This window comes from Panthera uncia, chromosome F2 (assembly GCF_023721935.1).
Source record: "Panthera uncia isolate 11264 chromosome F2, Puncia_PCG_1.0, whole genome shotgun sequence".
In the NCBI taxonomy this organism is placed as follows: Eukaryota; Metazoa; Chordata; class Mammalia; order Carnivora; family Felidae; genus Panthera; species Panthera uncia.
In genome coordinates this window covers 58,457,027-58,480,821 of record NC_064812.1, presented here as the reverse complement: position 1 = coordinate 58,480,821, position 23,795 = coordinate 58,457,027, and positions in this window count along the sequence as shown.

The window sequence follows — 23,795 nt, the reverse complement described above, 5'->3', positions numbered from 1 at the left end:
TTTACTTGGTGTGTGAAAAATGACCTATGGAATCTTGTTCAATTGCATTATATATCTAACACGGGGCAGACATTTTTACTCAAAATCCCTTCCTGTGTAGGTTATTGAATTTCCCATTCTGATCATTTTTTACAAGTCTCAGGGGATTCTATATGTTATACCAGAGTCCATTTCTCAAAGAAATAGGGCCATATTGTCTACCATCTGTTTTTCTTATCTCCTTTTCCAGAAAAATGTTCATTTTAATTTGTCCCTTGAGTTTTGAAAATTCTTCTAGATTCTCCATCCCCTCCTCATGACCACGTATCTACCTAAACTTTCATTCTATTACTGCTAGTTTTCTAAGCTCCTCTTTTTTTGGTTCCTTCACATGGTTTTTTACTTTCTGGGTCATTTTGTCATGTGCTCAGTTTTCATCTGAGACTTTGGTCACTTACAACTGCTTATAGTGACCTGTGAGCAGAGAGCCTAGCCAGTGGCTCTGTCTTCAGAGCAAAGCAGGTGACCTCATCTGGTCATGGAACTCATGTTCTGTTATGCCCAGCTTGGGTTCCCAAACAAGCCAATTTTTCCATCCTTCCTGGTCAGTGAAGCTAATTCATAGCCTCACTTACTACTGAGTATACCTAGTTCCACCTGAATGAGAAGCCTGGCCAGAGACTCCAGGCAACCACAAAGTTTTTTCTGTAGCCATGCTCAGGCAGAGAACCAAGCCAACAGTCCTATCTATTTCTAGCCAGCAACAACTCACCCTCCTCACCTGAGGGCTTGGGCAGTGGCCTTGCCTCAAAATAGACCCTGATAGCAAGTCTCATCTGCCCAAGGGTACTACCAGCTGACTCATCCAGAACCCCAAGGTGAGTTGACTGATGAAGGAATGCCTCTGCCAAAGTGAACCTGAAAGAGGGTATCACTTGCTCAAATATACAGATACCAACATAAGAAATTGTGGACCACAAAAGATTGGTTAAACATGACATCACCAAAGGAAACTTATAAAGCTCCAATAACTGACCCTAAAGTAATGGCAACCTATGAACTATCAAAAGATTCAGAAAAATCCTCTTAAAAGTGTTCAGTAAACTATAAGAACACAGATAGTTAAACAAAATTAAGAAAATAATCCATGAGCAAATTAAACAAAGAAAGTCATTATATAATGATAAAAGGGCCAGTCCATCTAGAAGCTAGGATTATAAATATTCATACACCCAAGATTGGAGCACCTTAATATATAAAGCAAGTGCCAACAAAAATAAAAGGAGACATAAACAGCAATACACTAATAGTTGGGAACTTTACTATTCCACTCATAGCAATGGATTATCCAGACAGAATCAAATAGAAAAGAGATTTAAACAGCACCATAGACTAAATGGACCTAACATATACAGAACATTTCATACAGCAAGAACAGGATACATATACTTCTCATAAGTAAATGCATGGAATATTTTCTAGGATAGACCATATGTTAGGCTACAAAACAACTCCTAGCAAGTTTAAGAAGACTGAAATCATACCATGCCTATTTCCTGACCACAATGGTACGAAATTAGAAATCAATAGAATGAAAGATGGAGAATTCACAAAATGTGGAAATTAAACAACACTCTCCTGAAAAACCAATGGGTCAAAAAATAAACTAAAAGGAAAAAGTATTTTGAGACAAAGAAAAACAAACTAAATATTGAACATACAGGAGAAACAGTTCTAAGAGGGAAGTTTAAATAGCTCTAAATACATACATTAATAGAAAGATCTCAAACAATCTCATTTTATACCTGAAGAAACTAGGAAAAAGAAAAAACTAAGCCCAAAGTTATCATAAGGAAGGAAATAAAGATCAGAACAGAATTGAAATAAAGAATTGGAAAACAATTTATAAAAAAGATTAATAAACTAAGAGTTGGTTCTTTGAAGAGAAAATTGACAAATCTTTAGCTGGACTAACCAAAACAAAAGGGACAGGACCCAAACCAATAAAATTATAAGTGAAAGAGGAGACTGATACCACAGAAATACAAAGAATCATGAGACTATTATAAATAGCTATATGCCAACAAACTGGACAACCTAGAAGAAATGGATAAATTCTTAGAAACTAACTACCTATTAAGACTGGATTAGGAAGAAATAGAAAATCTGAGAAGACTAATGAGTAAGGATACTGAATCAATAATCAAAAAATTCCCAACAACAAAAAAAGCTAAGGACTAAATAGTTTCATTGGTGAATTTTAGAAAACTCTTAAGAATTAATGGCTTTACTTCTCAAATTTCCAAAAAACTGAAGAGGCAGGAGGGTATGCTTCCAAACTCATTTTGCAAGGATAGCATTACTCTAATACCCAAGCCCAACAAGGACACTACAAGAAAAGAAAACTACAGGCTAATATCCCAGATAAATATAGGTGCATAAATTCATAAAGTACTAGAAAACCAAGTTCAGTAGCACATTAGAAGGATTATATACGAAGATCAAGTGGTTTCATTCTGGAATGCAAGGATGGTTCAACATACAGTAAATGTGATAAACCATATTAATAGAATGAAAGATGAAAATCATGATAATCTTAATGGATGCAGAAAATGTATTTGACAAAATTCAACATCCATTCATGACAAAGACTCAACAAATTAGGTATAGAAGAAATGTATCTCAGTATAATAAAGGCCATGTAGGACAACTCCATACCTAACATCAGACTCAATAGTGAAAGGTTGAAAGACTTACCTCTAAGATCACAAAGACAAGTTTGCCCACTCTCACCATTCCTATTCAACATATTGGAAATCCTAGCCAGAGTAATCAGTCAAGAGATATAAAACACATCCAAATTGGAAAAAAAAAAAAAAAAAGAAGTAAAATGTTTTCTAATCACAGATGACATGATTGGAAAAGAAAACCAAGAATACTCAATGGAAAAAAGTCTCTTCAATAAATGGTGTGCTGGGATAACTGGATATTCACATGTAAAAGAATGAAACCGTACCTCTATGTTACATCACTCATAAAAATTAACTCAAAATGGATTAAAGACTTAAATGTAAGACTTGAAAACACCAAACTCTTATAAGAAAATATAGGGGAAGCACTTCTTGGCATAGGTCTTGGCCCTGATCCTTGAAGCACAAGCAAAAAAATCAAAACTATGTAAGTGGTACTATATCAAGCTCCTACACAGCAAAAGAAATGATCAACAAAATGAAAAGGCATTTTTTTGTGATGGGAGAAAATATTTTCAAGCCACACTTCTGATAGGTGTTAAAATATATAAGGAACCTATGCAATTCATTAGCAAAAAATAATCTAATTCAAAAATGGGCAAAAGACCTGAATGGACATTTTCCCCAAAGACATACAAATGGTCAACAGGTACATTAAAAGGTGCTCAACATCTCTACGGAAATGCAAATCAAAACCACAATGATATATCACCTCACACCTGTTACAATAAAAATCATCAAAAATTATCAAAAAGCCTGGGTGGCTATTGGTTCAGGATCCAACTCTTGATTTCAGCTCAGGTCATGATTCCAGGGTAGTGGGATCGAGCCCCCTTCTCACAGAATCTGCTTAGGTTCTCTCTCTCCCACTCTCTCTGCCCCATTCCCCCAAACAAGCAAATAGACAAGCAGTTACAAATGCTGGTAAGGATGTGGAGAACAGGAAACCCTTATGTAGTGTTGGTGGGAATATAAACTTATGCAGGCACCATGGGAAATAGTATGGAAGTTCCTCAAAAATGTAGAGATAGAACTACAATGTGATCCAGCAATTTCACTTCTGCACGTATATCTGAAGGAAATGAAATCACTGTCCCAGAGAGATATATGTATTCCATGTTCATTGCAGCATTATTCATAATAGTTAAACCAAAGAAACAACTTAAGTTGATGGATGAAAGGATAAAGAAAATACATATAATACTATCCAGCCATTTAAAAAGAGCATTCTTCCATTTGGATGGAGTTTGATGGCATTATATTAAGTGAAATAAGCTAAACAGAGAAAGAAATACTGCATGATCTCACTTATACGTGGGGAAAAATTTCATAGAAATAGACATCAAGTTTGTTGTTTGCCAGAGGCAAAGTATGGGGAATGGGGGAATTGGGTGATAAAAAAAATTACTAAGATAAATAAGTTCTGGGGATGTACTACACAACATGGAAGACTAGATTTTGAAAAGTTCTCTTCACAGGAAAAAGTAAATTTGTGACAAAGTGAGTGATGATATTATCTAAACTTTTTGTGGTAATCATTTTGTAATACATAAATAAATAGTTGTATACCTTAAATGTATATGTCAATTATATCTAAATAAAACTGGACAAAATTAAAAGGCCACCTAATTTCAAGGACAGTGAAACTCAAAAAAGGAAGAGCAAATATAATAAATACATCAAAACTGTAGATACAATTGTTTTACCAGATGAATCCAAACCAAAAAATTAGGGTGCCCAAATACATACTAAATTGAAATGTCCCTTTAACAAGCTACGCAAAGGGGTTCTTGGAAATGCCACACGTGTACCTGATATTTGTTAGTAAGATATTTAAGGGGCACCTGGGTGGCTCAGTCAGTTAAGCATCGGAGTTTGGTTCAGGTCATGATCTCACTGTTCTGGAGTTTGAGTCCTGTATGGGCCTCTCTGCTGTCTGCACAGAGCCTGCTTCAGATCCTCTGTCTCCTCTCTCTCTGACCCTTCTCTCTAGCTTTCAAAACTAGATATTAAAAAAAGATATTTAAAACATTATAAATCTCTTTTGAGATGCTCTAACTTTAAGTCTTTTTAACTGCACTGGGATCATTACCTTGGAATTGAACTCTTTATTGACAAGGCAGCATCACAGGGCTCAAGAGTGACCTATATAGGTTAAAAATGTTTTAATTATTGGCTGAACTAACTAACATTCCTTTTGGATGAAAGTATTTGTTTCTTTATAAGTTTTATTTCCTATTCTCAACAAAATACCATTACTTGCTATGGAACACTTTCTTATGGCATACACAAAGAATAAATTTAAAATGGATGAAAGACCTAAATGTGAGGTAGGAAAAGCCATAAAAATTGTAGAGAACACAGGCAGTAATCTTTTTGACATTGGCCATAGCAACTTCTTACTACATAGGTCTCATGAGGCAAGGGAAACAAAAGCAAAAAGAAAGTATACGGACTTCATCAAAATTAAAACTTCTGCACAGCAAAGGAATACACACACACACACACACACACACACACACACACACACACACACAGCAGAAACAGATCCAGAGTGGTTTCCAGAGAGGAGGAAGTAAGAAAATGGCAAAATGGGTTAAGGAAAGTGGGAATTATGGTCTTCCAGTTATAGAATGAGTAAGTCACAGGGATGAAAGGTACAGCAAAGGGAATAGAGTCAATGGTATTGTAATCGTAATGGCATTGGATGGTGACAGAAGGTAGCTGCAAGTTGTCGTGAGCATAACATAGAATTAAAGTCTGTGTAGTACATTTGAAAGTACTGTAACAGTGTGTATCAATTATACTCAATTAGGGGCACCTGGGTTGTTTAGTTGGTTAAGGGCCCAACTCTTGATTTTGGATAAGATCATGATCTCATGATTCATGAGATCAAGCCCTGAATCAGCCATTCAGATTCTGTGCTCACAGCACTGAGACTGCTTGCAATTCTCTCTCTTGCCTTCCTTCTCCTGTTCATGCTCTTTGTCCAAATAAACAACAACAACAAAAAAATCACTGGTTCACCTATTCCTAGGCATTCTTCAATGTTTTTAGAAAATAAGACGAAAGTTCCTTTATCAAAAACAGAACTGACTTTTTCCCAGAATTTATTTTTTAAGAACTGAATATGAGAAATGCTTTTATAGGTTTTGAGGCATGATATATTTTTTTCTATCTTAATGCTTAAGAGATAAATGAAAAATAGATTATTCTTGGTATTGCAAATTGAGGACTAGAGAAGTTAGGGCTCAAGGCTTAACCTGGACCACATATCACTTTGGGACTTAAAAAATTAATGGTCAGGCCCCACTCCCAAAGATTCTGATTTGATTGATCTGGTGTAGAACCTGATTATTTGCATGTTGTAAAAATTTCTCCAGGTGATTCTAGTGTGCAGCCCAGTTTGGAAACTACAGTCTTGGGTTAATTGCTCTAAGAATGGAATTTTAGTTTGACATCTGGGATATAAACCCTGCCCCCTGAACATGAGACTACTACAACTTCCACGATACCATTTTGTCAGACAGTTAAGTAATGACAAGTTGTCTACCATATGGAGTAGGTATTGATAGAGAAAATTTTTCTAAACTTCATCCTACTTGGGAAGACTTGGGATATCCTAAAAAGACATTTTGAACAAAAGTACTAGGACAAGGAAGACATTACAAACAAAAGGAAGACTGAGAACTGCTATTAAGAACTTCCACTAATTCCAGGAAAAGTTAAGATTAAATACATTTTTAAAAGTCAGAATGAAGTAAAATTCTATATGAATAGTAACTTCATTTAAAACACCTTAAATACATGATTTTTCTATGATTTGAAATCTGGTTTTGCTTACATTGGCTGTGGCAAATACCTTTCTATTAAATCTGTATGAAATGACAAACTGGCTTTTTGGAAAATAAAGTAAAACTGAAAACAATTATTTTATTGTCCTTGTCTAATAATTCTGATATCTAGATCCATTCTGGTTTGGTTTTGATTTTTCTACTCCTTAGGGGTCATATTTTCTTTCTTTGCATGATTATAATTCTTAATTTTATTCATTCTTTAATTTCATCCTGTTGGTGCTGGATATTTTTGTAGTCATATATATTTTGAGCTTTGTTTTAGGATGTAGTTAAGCTACATAGAAAGAGCTTGGTCCTTTTGGGTCTTCCTTTTAAGATTTGTTAGCAAGAGCCAGCACAGTATTTAGTCTAGGCCCAATTGTTTTCTACCAGGGAGGCAGGAATCTTGTGAGTACTTAAGCCAATATTCCATGAATTAGGTTTTTTTTTTTTCCTGTTTGAAGGAAACAAGTGATATTCCAGGTCCTGCCTGAACATCTCTATTATTCCTCTAACTTCGCCAATTTGTTCTCTTTTCTCCATGTATTCTTAATTTATGTGTATTTATATAAGATACTTCATAATACAGTCTAAATATTTTCATCTTAAATTCCTAGTCCACTACTGTTTGGTTGTAATCATTTAAGTTTTATCCACTTTGTTATGTCTCAAACATTCCAGCTGGGATTTCCCATTCCTGGGAACTCTTCTTCCTGTTCTCATTTCTGTGTCTTTGTTCTTGCTATTGTATATAAGAGTGTGACTACAACACAACATGTAGGCTGTGAATGGTAGACATTTCCCTTTCTCCTAAAGAGACTGTCCTACTGTTTCATCTGTACATGTTGAAATCATCCTACATCTCAAGATCCAGTTCTTCAGGAAGTTTCTTTAATGCTTTCAATTGGAATACTTTGTATTTCTTTTCCCCCATGAATCTCCTGATATATTGATCAAATTTTGTATTGCACTAAAATTGATTCATGTTTTGACAAATATTTAATGCCTACTATGTGTTTGTTTGTTTGTTTTTTACTAAGTTATAGTATATTTTAGGATAGGAATTGAGTATTACCATTTTTTTGGATCCCTTGAGATAAAGCAAAATACCCAGGAAAGCAAAACAATAAATATTTGATGTGAACTGGCATTAACTGGCTCTATTTACTCTTATAAGATTCTGACTGGCTTCTCTTGTACTATTCAGGAGCATTATTAATCACATTTAAATGAATAAATCCCTGCATCTTCTCACCAGGAAGCACACTTCACAGACATGTGAAAAGCAGATTAATCACAAATCAATAACTATATATTTTGGAACTTCTGCACTACTAACTTTTAATCAGTGTTCACATTTGAAATGATTGTTTAATTATTTTTTTGTCACTATGTCTTAATACATTCTGCTGCTCCTAATCATGAGTCACACAGACTCATTGCATCCTGATTTTATTGCTCTAATGGACAGCTCTTCTTTGGGATTCTTTGGGGTTCTTACCTCCTTTCTCTCCAAAGCTGCAAAGTCTGTATTTTAGGATACCATGACTTATATACCATTTTTACATAATGGGGTAAAAAACAGTCAGATAGAATTTTAGTATTAATTAGCTATGATATAACACAGATGGCAAAATCTGTCCATGGAGAAACCTTGCAAAATGACAAAAGAACTTCACAAATATGGACAAAGTACAGACTCCAGAGGACGATGGGAGTCAACCTGGAGCTAAGCAGGGGAACATGTAACATCACTGCTCTCTGATTTGTTTCCTTAGGGCATTTCACAATGAATCATTGAGAAGTTCTCATTCATTATGGTCTTGCGATATTTAGGAGATAACTAGAAATAGGATTGAGAGTTTTCTTTTTAAGAATCACCCTCTAATTTTATGATTTATGAGTTCCCTCATGAATTTTATAAGGAAATCTAAAGTAGGTCTAGTTGACAAAAGACTTGGAAATAAGTCACTTTGAAAATAATGTCTGTTTGGGGGAGCAATGAGGAAAATAGCTGCAATATGACTGTAAGGACATTTTAGTGCCTTACAAATAATTAATTTGTAATAAAAGAGTTCCAACAAAGAAAAAAAATATTTTGATAGTCAAAAACTCAGATTTGAATGAATCACAAGCTGGATGCACACAAAGAAATACAGATCACTAGAAATGGTAACAACAGGGGTAAATATAAAATGTCATTTTCTTATTTATATCCCTTTAGTGAAAGATAATCAACTAAATTGTACCAATGAAATATGAAGTTTTTAAGATATGCAGAAGTAAAATGTGTGACAACAAAAGTACAGAGGCCGGGAGGGGAAAGGAAAAGAATGTAATTATGAGGCTCTTTGTGATATGTGAACAAGTATAGTATCACTTGAAGTAGAAGGTTTAAGTTAAAAAAAATTTATACTATAAATCTTAAAGTGACCATTAAAATTACAAAAACAAAGATTGTAGCTGGAAAGAAAAAGAGGTAAAAATAAAAAACCCTCAATCCTAAAGAAGGCAGAAAAATAGGACAAACTGAACAAAAAACAGATAGGACAATTAGAGAATGAATAGTGACATGGTAGATTTTAACCCAACCATATCGGTAATCCTATTAAATGTAAAGATTTAAAACTCCCTAGTTAAAAGACAAAAAATTGAAAGATTGAAAGATTGGATAAAAAGCAAGATCCAATTATATGTACTCTGTAAGAAACCCACTTTAAATATCATGACCCAAATAAGTTAAAAGTGAGAACAATGGGGCAAGGTTTACCTGGCAAACACTAATGAAAAAGAAAGCTGGAGTGGCTCTATTAATATTACACAAACTCTTTCAGAGCATAAAAATACAGGGATAATATGACTATTTCACTGTGACAAAGAATGAATTATCCAGGAGAACATAACAATCCTAAACATTTATTCACCTACTAACAGAGCTTCCACATATACAAGACCAAAACTGATAGAATAGCAAAGTGATACAGGCAAATCTATAACCTTACTCAGGGATTCAACTCCTATTTCTCAATACTTCATAGGATCAACAGACAAAAAAAAAATGTTATAATATTAAAGTATTAGTAACACTAACAACCAGGTTAATCTTATTGACTTTTATAGAGCACCTCATGAAAAAAAAAAAAAAAAGAATATCCACTCTTTTCAAGGATACACTATGCATTTACCCAGATAGACCATGTTCTGAGTCAAAAGTCCAGACTCAAGTCAGACCACAACTAATAACTGAAAAATCCCTGAAAAATCCTTGAATATTTTCAAACTATAAACGTAGTTCCCAATAATTTGTGGGTCAAAGAAAACGGCAATGGAAATCACAAAGTATTAAGTGAATGAAAATGAAAATACAGCATATTGAATTTTTGAAGTCCAGTTAAAACAACACTTAATGGGAAACTTATGGCGTCATACCTATATTAGAAAAGGACTGAAATTACTTCAGCTTTCATTTTGAGAAACTAGAATAAGAGCAAATAACACTAGAAGTATTTTTTGTTATGAAACAAATTAAGACTACAAAATGAACAAAAAATAGAGAAAATTAATAAAACCAAAGGCTGATTATTTGAGATCAATAAAATTAAACTTTTAGCCAGCCTGACCAGGAACATCAGACTGCAGATACAAATTACCAGTATTAAGATTGAGAGAGGTGATACCATTACATAATACACGAATATTAAAAGGAAAATAGAGGAATATCATTTTAAAAGGTCAATAAATTTTGCAACTTATAGGAAATGGATAAGTATCTTGAAAGACCAAAACTTACTTAAGAAATAGATAACTCAAATAATCCCACAGTAAGTAAAGTAATTGACTTTGTAGTTCAAATTCTTCCCACACAGGAAATTGCAGATCCATATAGCTTCGCTAGGAAATTATGTCATTTAATCAAGAAATACTAATACTGTATATACTCTTCCAGAAAATTAAAACATAGAATGTTTCCCAATAAATTCTACAATGCCAAAATTACTCTGACATTAAAACTAGACTAATAAAATATCACAAAACAAAATTGCACTCCAATATTCCTCAAGAGCATGTAAAATTTCCTAACAAAATTTTAATCAAATCTAACATATAACAATGATCATATATCAAGATCACATATGATTTGTCCCAAGAATGCAGGGTTATTTCAACATTTGACTATCAATCTCACTCACCAAATTATCAGACTAACTAAACAATATGATCTCATTAGATGTAAAGCATTCAACATATCCGATACTCATTACCAATAATAATAAAAAAAATTCTCAGTAAACTAGGACTACCAAGAATCATCATCAACCTGCTCTGGGCGTCTATAAAAAAATTCTACTGGCACATGCCACTTAATGGTTAAAGACTGAATTCTTTCCCCATAAGATAAGGAGAAAGCTAAGAATGTTCACTCTTACCATTTGTGTATTCAACATCATATTGGAAGTTTTAGTGCACTACAATAAGAAAAAAAGTATTAAGTGTTGATATCACAAGCGAAGTAGCAGACCTTTATTCAGAAGGAAAAATAATAATCTACAAAGAAAAGTCTATGGGCTCTACAAAAGATACTAATAAGTGAGTTTAGCAAGGTTGCAGGATATAAGATTAATATACAAAATTCAAGTGCATTCCTATATGCTCACAGTTGTAAATTGACATTAAAATTCAATACTATCTATAGTAACATCCCCAAATATGAAATAAATTAAGAATAATTTTAAGAAGAGATGTAAGGACCATACAGTGAAAACTATAAACTATTGCCTAAAAATATTTTAAGAAAGCTAAAAAAAAAAAAATGAAGAGAATCATGTTCATAGTTTGGAAGACAATATTGTTCTGATATCAAGTCTCTGCCAATTGATCTATATATTCAATGTGATCATTATCAAAATCCAAGCAGGCCCTTAACAAAAATGAACATGCTCTAAAATTCATATGGAAATACAAAAAACCCAGAACAGTCAAAATAAGTTTGAAAAAGAGGAGCAAAGGTGGAGAACTTTTACTACATGACCAATAATTTTTTATAAAGCTACAGTAATCAAAATAGTGTGATATTGGCTTCAGAATAAAAAAAAAACAATCTAGAAATAGATTCACATATCTATAGTTAATTGATTTTTTGACAAAGTCTCAAAGGCAATTCAATGAACAGATGGTCTTTTCAATAAATGTTGCCTATAGTTGGGCTATCCCTATGCAAAAAAGAAAAATACTTCAGTGTCTGCCTCCCACCATATACAAAAGTTAACTCAAAATGGAGAATAGATCTAAGTATGTAACATCTAAAAGAAAACATAGGAAGGAGAATTTATAAAAGTGTAGTGGGGAACTTTTGGGGGTGAGTGATATGTTTGTTATCTTGGTTGTATGTTTATTACCTTGATTATGGTAATAATTTCATTGGTATATATATGTGTGCATATACGCGCACGCATATATAATTGTACACTTTAAGCATATAGTTTATTGTCAATTACACCTTAAGCCTCAAAAAAAAATCCTTCTAGTTTATGCTCATGCCTGTCAAAATTTGGATCAAAGTTTAGTTCACCAGACTTAGGTTTTTCAAATTCGTAAAATTCAAAATTATATATTTGTATTCTCACAATGGGTTAACATTCTCTCAACACTGACTTAGGTGAAGTTAGGTGAAGACATGACCCTAAAAACATGACCCATTAAGAAAATATTGAGAAACTCAACTTAAATATAATGAAGAATAGAAGTTTCAGAAAGACAGTATTAGGACACTGAAAAGACAAAGCCAGACCAGGAGAAAGTTTTTGCAAATCACATCTGACTAAAGAATTTGTATCTAGACAATATAAAACAACTTTCAAAACTCAAAAAGAGAAGAAAAAGAAAAAAAGAAAAGAAAAACAATTAAAATTGGGAAAATTATCTTAACATACTTCAAAGAAGATATCTGATGGCAAATAAATACATTAAAATACTAAATATCAATATTCACTAGGTACATGCAAAATAGAGATACTATTACATGCTTATTACAAGCATCTAATATTAAGACCATGCCAAGTATTGAGAGGATGTGGAATAACTAGAACTTTCATACACAGCTGGTGGAAATTTAAAATAGCACAACTACTTCGAAAAAGAACTTGCCAGTTTTTTTTTTTTTAATTAAGCATGAATCTACCATACGATATAGACCTTCTGCTCTTTTTTAATTTACTCATGAAAAGACCGTGGCCAGAAAAAGGATACATGGATGTTCATAGCAACTTTACTTTTAAGAGCCAAAAGCTGTAAACAAACAAATGTCTATTAACTGGTTATTTGCTAAACACATTTAAACTGTCGCTAAATTGCTAAACAAGGGAATGCTCTTCAGAAATAAAAAGAGATCAACTATTCATGCATGCAAGGACATGGATCAATCTGAAAAATAATCATGTTGAGTGAAAGAAGCCAGACCAAATAAAGAAACTATGCTATATGATTCCATTATATAAAACTTTAGAAAATGCAAACCAATACATAGTGATGAAAATCAGATTCATGGTTCCCTGGGAAGGCAGTGGCAATGGAAAAAGGGCTGGGCAGAAAGGGAAAGAAAGGAGACATTATATTATACTATGGCAGTAGGAAACTTTTGGGGATGAGTAATGTGTTCATTATCTTGATTATGATTTAACGTATTACATATATACCTATATGTGTGTGTGTGTGTGTGTATATATATATGTGTGTGTGTATAATTGTATAAGCTTTCAGTTTGTTTGACAATTATATCTTAATAAAAACCTTTGAAAAAAAACCCTTCCAGGTAACTTGGATGCCTGCTAAAATTGGAACGAACGTGTTCGCCAAATTTGAGTTTCTCAAATCAGTAAAATTCAAAATTACATATTTATATTCTCATAATGCTGTTTTGATTCAGTTATCAAAAATTAAGACCAAAATTAGGAAATAGGTGACAGGACTTTATTTTGAAATGGTAGTAGGGGAAATATTTTGAACTATTACAGCACTTGTCATATGATTACATTTTAGTACCTATGGCTCAATTATTTCTATCCAAGCTTGCTCCGAGGTGAGAGAGCAAGGATTTTAATGGAGAGTCAGTATACCTCAGCTTGGGCTTGAGAGAATGGCTGTAGTTGGTGAATGAGTGCTCTACCCTGATTGCCTTCTGCTTGGACACAGCCCATGCTCACTACTAGGTAGTTTTGTGTGTGTGTGTGTGTGTGTGTGTGTGTGTGTGTGTGTGTAAAATCTGAAACCAACCATGGTTTACATTTAATGTAAGCATAAATTATGCTCTGACTAGCCATAGAAGAAAATTATTTTTTCTAACCGTCCTATTCTTTATAGTGGTTGGAAAATGAACCATTTGTCTTAATAGCCTACTTGCTAGTTCTACCTAAGTCTTAAAAGTGATTTTATGATATAAAATTCATTTAATATGTTACAATTATTTTTTTTTCCTGTGATGGGGTAAAAGCAGGAAAATAATCTAAGATGTATCTATTAAAAATAAAATGTTCCTTTCCAGTTCCTGTGAGATCCCAAGGTCCAAAGCACAGGTGCAGACTTTGGAGCAAGTGGAGCCAAGAGAAAGATTCAGAGCTAGGGCAGAAGGTTGGAAAGATCTGGGAATGCAGCTGTGCTGTGTGGGAAGAGAAGTCTCATAAAGGACAAACAGCTGTTTGAATCATACAGTGAAACCTTGAAAAAGGAAGCAAAAGGAGATCATTGTTGATAAAAGAGGCTATCGGCAGTTTCACGGGTTAAAGGCTTAAGTCAGAGGGCTGTAAAAGTTTAGATTGAAATCTCTGGTTTGAGATTTGAAGGACTGGAGAGTGGAAACTACAAATCCATCAATTGTGTTTGTCCTGGTTTTCAAAATATACTTAAGCATCTCCATAATGACTGGCACTGTATGAATAGTACACAGTACTGTAGAGAGCCATTAACCTCAGTTTAGCATTCAAGAATGATAGGAATAAAATCATCAATTGTTTTTGATATTCATTGTTTTAAACTCAGAATAGCTATCTACCATTTGTAAAGAGAAAATACATGTGTTTAGGCTAGTAAACATGACTAGTTTCCCTCCTCTGTATGAGACACTAAACTGGGTGGGAAGGAGGTAAGAGAATTTAAGAGACAAAACAGACAAAGGAAGAAAACAAGTCAAAGAACGAGATTCTTAACTCTACAGAACAAACTGATGTTTGTAAAGGGGATTAAGAGTATACTTATCATGACGACCACTGAGTAATGCATAGAATTGTCGAATAATTATATCGCACACCAGCAACTAATATAATATTGAATGTGAACTATACTGGAATTAACATGTAAAATCATATATATAAAAAAAGAGATGGTTTGGGTGCCTGGGTGGTTCAGTTGGTTAAGTGTCCGACTTCAGCTCAGTCACAAACTCGCAGTTCTTGAGTTCGAGCCCTACATTGAGCTCTGTGCCAAAAGCTTAGAGCTGTGTTTCCCTCTCTCTCTCTGGCCCTCCTGTGTTCGCACTCTCTCAAAGATAAACATTAATTTTTTTTTAAACAAAAAGAAATGGTTTATGAGACTTGACAGCAGAGATTTTATTTTTAAGCCATTAATAGTATTTGTTGGTCTGGTTTTGAAGTTTTTTTGTATGTCCATCAGATCCAGTCAGAAAGTTACAGGCAGTGAATTAGGTATGCACTGGTTATGCATTGAATTTTAGATACTTATGTGAATTTAGTTGATGGAGACAATAGTTTTTGATAGCTATTCCTCTGAATCTTCAGGGACTTTTTTCTCTAATTTGAGAAATATCAGTATTTTCATATCTTAGAGCAAAACAGATGATTGAAATAGTTGTTCAGATGATTTAAATGCAGTTCCACTGAGTTACCCAGTGTTTAGAATTATTTGTACTGCTTTCTGTCCTTTGGCTTTGAAACTGGCATATAATTTATAAGAACTATGTGTTTTATTATTAAATCCTTTCTCTGATCCAGCTACCAGGTTCTATGCTGTAGTAATTACACTCTCAGATGATCTTTGTTGGCCTTTTAGATCTATCATTTTCCAATTACTTTGGTATTTTTGTCTTTTTTCTCTGCATCCACAATTATTATATCTTCTACTTGTTCCCCAAGGTAGGAATTTGAGTTTTGACTGGCTATCTTGTTCCTTTACTAATTGATTTTTTGGGTCTACAATGATGCTTTTAAATGTTTGTCATTTCATCCTTTTAAAAATATTTTTGAGTTCTAGTTTTATTGACTTCATATTCTCATTAAGTTTATTTATAGCTTGAACTTCTCAAGTTATCTTCTATTCCCTGGCTAATTTTTCAGATTGTTTTCTATTTTATTTTCCTTTATTCCTATTCTGATTCCTCCTTTTCTTCACTTTCTTCTCCATTTAAAAAAATATACCACTTTTTAAAACCTGGCATATTTTAACAGTTGAAGTTCTCCAAACTATTAGTTCTGATATAGTAGGGGTGACTATTTGACACTGTTACCAGAAGGAATAATGTTCAGATTTAACTGAACACAAATACAGCAAGGGGTACAGACAAAAGATCTGTCCCCAAGGAAATCAAGGTGTACTAAGGGGCATAACAAGGAATAGATTTGAGGCCTGTTGTTACTATACTGTGAATGCCACCATCTCTCGGGGGGTGGGGTGAAGCCACAGTCGAAACCCCTTATCTGCTTCTTCATGAGATACTTTTAAATATCATATAGTCTAGACCACTCCATCTAGGAGGATCTAACCCACTCCTATTGGCCTTGATAAATTCTCTTGGCTTAGTATAGCACCCTGAAAAAATGAAACCCAGGCATTAGTACGCTTTCTCCCTCTGCTGAGATTCCAGAAGGATGTATAGACCTTTCTATTCTCATGATGTTTTTCAGTATTTCTTCCCCACACTCCTGCTGCTTACTCAAACCATTTGTCCTCTTCCTTTCAAATTGAAGGTATTAGTAAAAATTCTCATGATTGTATCTACTCTTTTTCCTCAATATTTCTTCAAAGTGATAAGGGTTGCGTAAGGGACTGACATTCTTTAATTTCTCTTTAAAGGCTATGACCTTTTTCTCATTTAGAAACTGCTTGTAGGGGCGCCTGGGTGGCTTGGTTGGTTAAGCGTCTGACTTCGGCTCAGGTCATGATCTCACTGTCCGTGAGTTCGAGCCCCGTGTCGGGCTCTGTGCTGACAGCTCAGAGCCTGGAGCCCGTTTCAGATTCTGTGTCTCCCTCTCTCTCTACCCCTCCCCTGTTCATGTTCTGTCTCTGTCTCAAAAATAAACGTTAAAAAATTTTTTAAAGAAACTGCTCGTAAATTTTAGCAGCTTTGTTTCTGTATGTTTTCATTAGCTATTGGGCAAAGAGGGTCTCTGGGACCTAGATTCACTCTGCCAGTTTACTCAGAAGTCTATCGTGTGTTTTTAGATGAATCTATAGGTATCTAGGACTTTCCTTCCGGTTCAAAAAGATTGAGAACGGCTATACAGTGGTTCCCGGTCTTCCTCTATGGTTTCTCCCTTTTATTTCAGCAAAATTTATTGAGGGTCTGCTCAATATAACTACCAAATCTTAATTTCCTTAGTGTAGAACATGCATATTGCATATTTGCATATTGTATAACTGTATCTGGGAATACAATTGATATTTATATAAATATGTTAGATAAAATATATTTAAATGTTTGCTGAATAGAAAGTTAAGGTGAATTATAATCTCCCACTGTTCTCCTTTATCCCATTACCTTTGCTTTTCATGAATACCTTTATCTCTCTGGGCTCTCTCTAACCCTGTATCTCTATTTTCCTCTTTAGTCTTCATTATCATCTAAACTTTAATCATCATATGATTACAATATTTCTGTAGTCAGAAAATATTATGGTAGCATAATAGAAGTTGTAATAGGATAAGTTCCTGTCTTATACAGTAATATCATTGCAAATGACTAGTTCCAATCATGTGCATATGGAGGTGAGCTGTTAGAACTCAGTCTGTTATAAGTGCTTCCATAACGTCTCTCTCAGGCCTTTCATACAGCAGATACTTAATGGGTTTTTTTCTCTACAGAAATCAAGGGTTTAACATGGTTCCCAGAGAAACTTCCTATTCCTATTTCTAGTGGTTATGCTTCTCTGAATGTGGAACATAAAAGATCTACTTACCCATATTAGATACATATTCCATATATATATATATATATTAGAATATGTATACATATCATTAAAAAATTTTAATGAGTCAAGTAGAAGACAATTACATATAATGGATAGTGACAATTATCTATCTGATTATCCTGTTACTTGAGATACATACTGATGGGACATAGTGAACTGGAGGAAAGGAAAATTTTAGGCAAAGCCTAAATTTGCTACACCCTCAAAATTTTTCTAATCTGTATATGTGCTCAACAAATAACACTCAGTCACAGAAATGTAAATAAAATCCAAATCCACATGTCCTTAGTAGAGAATTATGTGGATTTCTCAATGACACATGTACAGAAGACATTTTATCTTTATCTTTTTTTAATGGATTGAATACGATTTTTGCCATGAGGCTAAATCTTATGAAGTTATTCTTCAGTAAAATTTCGTCATAGCCTAAGGCATTCAAGGGAGAACCATTTTGATTCTTGCTTCTCCTGAGGTGTAGTGTTCACTTCCCTATTGTCTTATTTTCTTCTGTCAGTTGTGGTTTCCCCACCCCTCCTAAGAACAGCTGTTCTCTAACTGTGGGCTTCTTCATTGCCAGTACTGGCCAAGTGAATAGGTCAGAGAACAGTGGGAAGGAGGCCAAGGGTGTGGTTAAATCTCCATGTGGAGCCAGTTAATGACACATGGAGTTCTAGCCACCATCCAAAACTCAAATAATCGCTGAACTTCAACTGTTACCTTCCTGTTAATTATACCCACATTTGCGGCTCTAGCACTAACTTTGCCCTTAGAGAAGGTCATCTTTGTGTACAAGTTCCTCTCATAGAATCAAAGATTATTGCAGCCAGAAGAACTGGAGTCCACTGTGCCTCACCCATATTTCAGATGAGAAGAATTGAGATCTGGCAGAATCTGTCCTAAAGTCACACAGCTAGTTACTAACAGAGTCAGGCATAGTCTACAGGCTTCTTTCCTCCTAGTCCCATGCTTTTCAATTACATCATACTGTACCCACTCTTTAAACTCAGCAGTTCAAAATATAATCTATATTTTTCTAATAACTAGCTCATTTCAGCTTTTCCATGTTGACATCTTCATTCTCATCTTCTCTAATATTTTGATTCCTCCATATTTCATATCTATAAAAATATCTACTATGTTTGTTAGATTATATGCTTATATCACACCTCACCATCTTCTCAAGAATCTGCCTCTGTACTTTATACCCATGTAGCCACAAAATTGTCCTATTTTCTGTCCCTGTTTGCAGTTTTTGTATTTCATTTATATAAAAATATAATTCAACATGTACCATGTTCTCGGCACTGTGGATATATGGCAAGCCTTCTGGTAATTAAGAAGGAAACGTATAAGAACACAGATAAAGACTTGGTTTTTCTGCTTTCTCCTCTCCAACTGTGTCTTCAACTTGACCATACTATACCACCCAAACTGCTCTTGACCTAATCACCAGTGATGTGATTATGGTTATGGTCTAACAAATGTTACTGAACATATGCTATGTGCCAACTCGGATATTTGTAAATAAAAGCGGAAAACAACCCTGCCTTTATGGATTTTACTTTCCATAATCCTCATTTTACAAAGTTGATTATCCTGTCTTATTAAGCACCGCTGGGATACAATTTTCCTGATTTTTCTACTTCTGTTTCTTACCTCATTTGCTGCTTAAAACTCATCTCTAGCTGTAAGCAGTGGAGTGCCATACTTTTAAGAACTTGGGGCTCTTCTCTGTTCCTCTCTTTCCCAGGTGACATTATACAGTCCAATAGCTTTAAGCACATCTAGAAGCTTCTTTCAGGGCTTTCTTCTCTCAATTGTTTATAAGTATTTCCTGACCACTCTATCCAAAATTATACCTGTCCACCAGTCTCTGTTCTGTGGCCTTATTTTTTTCGTAGCATTCATTACTATGTGTTCTGATACGTTGGTCTGCTTACTGTTTTTTTCCATCTCAGAATAAAAGCTTCATGGAGACAGGGACTTTGTTTTATTCACTACTATATTCCAAGTGTCTAGATTTATACCTGGCACATAGAGGGCACTGTGTAAATATTTGGCAAATGAATATTCATAAGGGTCAGAAGGAATCTTCCCAATCTTATTTCTTTCTTCACCCAAAATTCCAAAACTTTCCACATACTTGACATATCCTTAACAAGCTTTGCTCTATCCCTATTTTTCCCCCTTCCCAAAATTTTGGAAGGCCAAGTCTGTTTTGAGATTTTCACTCTCTGATACACACCTAAGCTTAGTTACATGCAGTCTGGCTTTCTCACTGTCCAATCCATTGCCTCCTATCTTGAGTTTAGAGGTGCTACTATAGTTAACTTGGCTTCTGACTTCAGGTTCTCTATCCTGTTCTATATGTCTATTTTTTCCTGATCCAAATAGATGTGTTTCAAGGTTGTGTCCTTGAACCTCTCCTTTGCTGGGTCCTTTAATGATCCCTTCCAGTTCACAGCTGCTATCACCACCTTAACACAGCAAAATCATGTCCTGAGCCACAGAAGAGAATTTCTATGTATTAAGGATTTCTGTTTGGAATCAATATCTTTAACTTAGAGTCTCAGAAAGAGTTCTCATCTCCCAAACCAGAAGCCCCAAGCCAGATTTTCTTTTATTGTATTAATACTTACACCAACTTCCAGTCATTTAGGCTGAACACCTATCACACTTTCTTCTTTATGTCTTCATCTTATCTAATTTGTTGCTACATTCTGTTGATTCTCTCACTTCAAATCTTACATTCACTGTTGTTTCTCTAGTGTTGTGACTGCTCTAATTCAGCCTTTCATGATGTCACATTAAGATTTTTTAAATGCCACATCTTGAACTTATATTCTTACTTTTAGTTTAACCTATTATCTCCTACAAATTTCTGTCTTATCACTTGAAAAAAGAAACGTGGTTTGATTGCTGATATTTTCCTATGTCAAAACATTTGATTGACTCTCTTGGCCTACAGAATGAGGTTCTGGTGATTTCAGAGCCTATTGAAGTATAGTGCTAATCCTACTTTTCCAGCCTCACTTCTTAACTTTGCACTTGTAAAGCCTTATCTTCTGATACAAGAGAACTAAGACTACTGGTTTTAACAGTCCATTCACGGGTTTTAGAATTTATTCCTTTAAGAATAGCTTTCTTCTACATCTCCACCTGTCAGAATCTTCCTCATCTTTAAGGTTTTTAAAGCACTACATCCTCCATGAAGTTAGGTATCAACATAAAGCTGGTCTTATCTCTCTAGGGCTGTGGTCAACCTACTCTCAACACATCGAGTACTCAAAGAGTTGGGGAGTTTAAGGATTTATTCAAGATTACAAATATGTGAAAAGAAATGAACTCGGTCTGTGACTCATTTCTCCCAGGTCTCAGAATAGAATCTTTATATTAGGACTTTATCTCAACTGCTAAGTGAATTGCTTGATCTGTATGAACATTTAATTAGGCCAGTGAAAGAAATCTTGTCTAAGATTGCTTGAGTTATCAGAATTAGTTAGCAAAATTTTTAATCATGAAATTAGAAAGGTAATTCCTTTTACCCATCTCAAAAGCACTGAGCCAAACATTGCTTGCTATGGTTATACTCCCCATTGTTTGGCATCCCAACTGTAGTATCTTTCCAAAAATTATTTACAGCCCTACCAAAAAGAGCCAACTTGTGACTAATTGGCAAAGCTTTGAAGAGAATTAATATATATTTGAACTTTGGCAAAGATGGAAATCATGGACATTTTGGTCCAACTGATTTCCCTTTTGTTCTGGGAACAATTAGTGACAAACATGTTGTATAGTTTCTAGGGTACCACCCAATGGCCAACTGATTATCTTCAAATTGAAAGCATATCATTCTCTTCAACATCACTGTTGCCACAGCCAAATTCCTGGGCTTATGTCACTTTGCCCAAAGTTCCAAGGGGGATTGATTTCACTTCATACATGTTCTTGATCTTTTTCTGGGTAGCCTGTGTGGTGTGACTAGATTGGCTCACTGTAAATACACTGGAGGATTTTTGTGGAACCTAAGTCAGTCATTGAAATGAAGCATTTGCTACTAATCAGGTTCTCACGTTATTAAGGACACCACCGACTTTTCAGATTTTTTTTCCTGTTTATTCACTTTTGAGAGAGAGTGACCGAGTGTGAGCAGGGGAGGTGCAGAGAGAGAGGGAGACACAGACTCCAAAGCAGGCTCCAGTCTCTGAGCTGTCAGCACAGAGCCTGACACAGGGCTTGAACTTATGAACCACAGGATCATGACCTGAGACAAAGTCCAACGCTTAACCGACTGAGCCACCCAGGTGCCCCTTCATTTATTTTTTAAAGCCCAGATCTGCAACTATTTTCTACCTGAACTTTTACAAGAGTGAGGAATTTTCTGGATTTTGCATATTGACATGCATTGAATAAACACTATACATTACAAGAATTATCCAAAAATTCTTGTAAATGTATCTGATTGACCTTTTGATATTGATATTTTTAGATTCATATTTATAAGGCATTTTCTCTTAGTGCTTCCATTGAGGCATCATGGCACTTTGCATTTAGGTTGCATTTGCATTATACATTCCTGACACTGAAATATTTTGAGCCTTGTTCTTTCTAATCACAGTTGCCTGTGGTATTTCATATACTTTCTCATTTAGTCTCTAAAATAACTCAACCAGAAATGTGAAGAAGGAAATAGGATTCTCTTTTTGGAACTTTAGCTTTCAAGGAGGTATGGAGGGAGATCAAGGAAAATTGCGCAGGCACAGATGAACATAGAAAAGGATGAATACATGTATTCTCAAACTATATGGGTCCAGGAGTAAAAGTAAGGTTTTTTTTTTTTTTTTCTTTTTGGGTCTTGCCATCTGCCATTATGGGAACTGAACTCCCTTTTCGAAGTTCAAAATCAGAAAAATGATAGAGCGCTTCATAAAAACTAGGAGAGATTTGAAAGTGTCTGTACAGTATTTAGTGACATGTAACTATGAAAACTAAAATATGAAATTCAAAGGAATACATGATATAAGCTTGTGATAAAAGGTCAACATTGGAGAAAACTTAGCTTCCTTTTGTTTATATTTTAAATGGCTTACAAATAATTCCTATCTTGATGGTTATCCCCCCAATCCCCAAATCCTGATAGACATCATTAAGGAATTATATAAGCAGTTAATAAATTTTAATAACTTGGGAGAAACAATTTAAAGATTTTATAAATAATTTTTTAAAGTTTATTTATTTTGAGAGAGAGTGCAATCAGGGGAGGGGCAGAGAGAGAGGGAGATGAGAATCCCAAACAGGTTCCAAGCTATCAGTGCAGAGCCCAATATGGGGCTTGAACTCACAAACCATGAGATCATGACTTGAGCTGAAGTCAGATGCTTAGCTTACTGAGCCATTCAGGTGTCCCAACCGCTTAAAGATTTCGAACTGCAATCATGTTTTATATTTTACTGAAACTTTTTTTCATCGATGAGTGTAATGTTAAAGGTTCTTATAATACAAATTGATCTTCCATCCTTTTTCACATCAAGTATTTCAAATTAATGATGAAACTATAATACTCATGCATGCAGTATAGGAACAATCACACCAGCCTTGGATGCTTTTAATTGGTAAATTAGCCCAAATGCCAAGATAAATATTTGGTCTGAATACCTGTAACCATGATTATAGGAGGCCAAATGAGGCTCCCTTTCTTCCCCTAATATCCACACTAGCACTCCTTGGACCATAGGCATACACCTTGGATATTGGCAAGAGGAACTTCTCTAAGCAGCTTCATGACCCCAGGCCCACAGTGGCAACCACGGGCAGCTGGCTACTGAAGTGGGTGCCTGGATGTAACACCTCCTCCTTGGTTCACTCAGAACCTCAGTCCAGAGCAACAAGTGCTGGATTTTGTTTCCATTCTCTGCCAGTAGGAATCACTAGGCCCCACCCTCCACCCCCACCCCTGGAGCCGATTCCTCTTGGGGTGCTTTTCTAGGCTATTCAGATAAGGCTGCTGGCAGCAATAAGGTTTTGCCCCTATTTTCCAC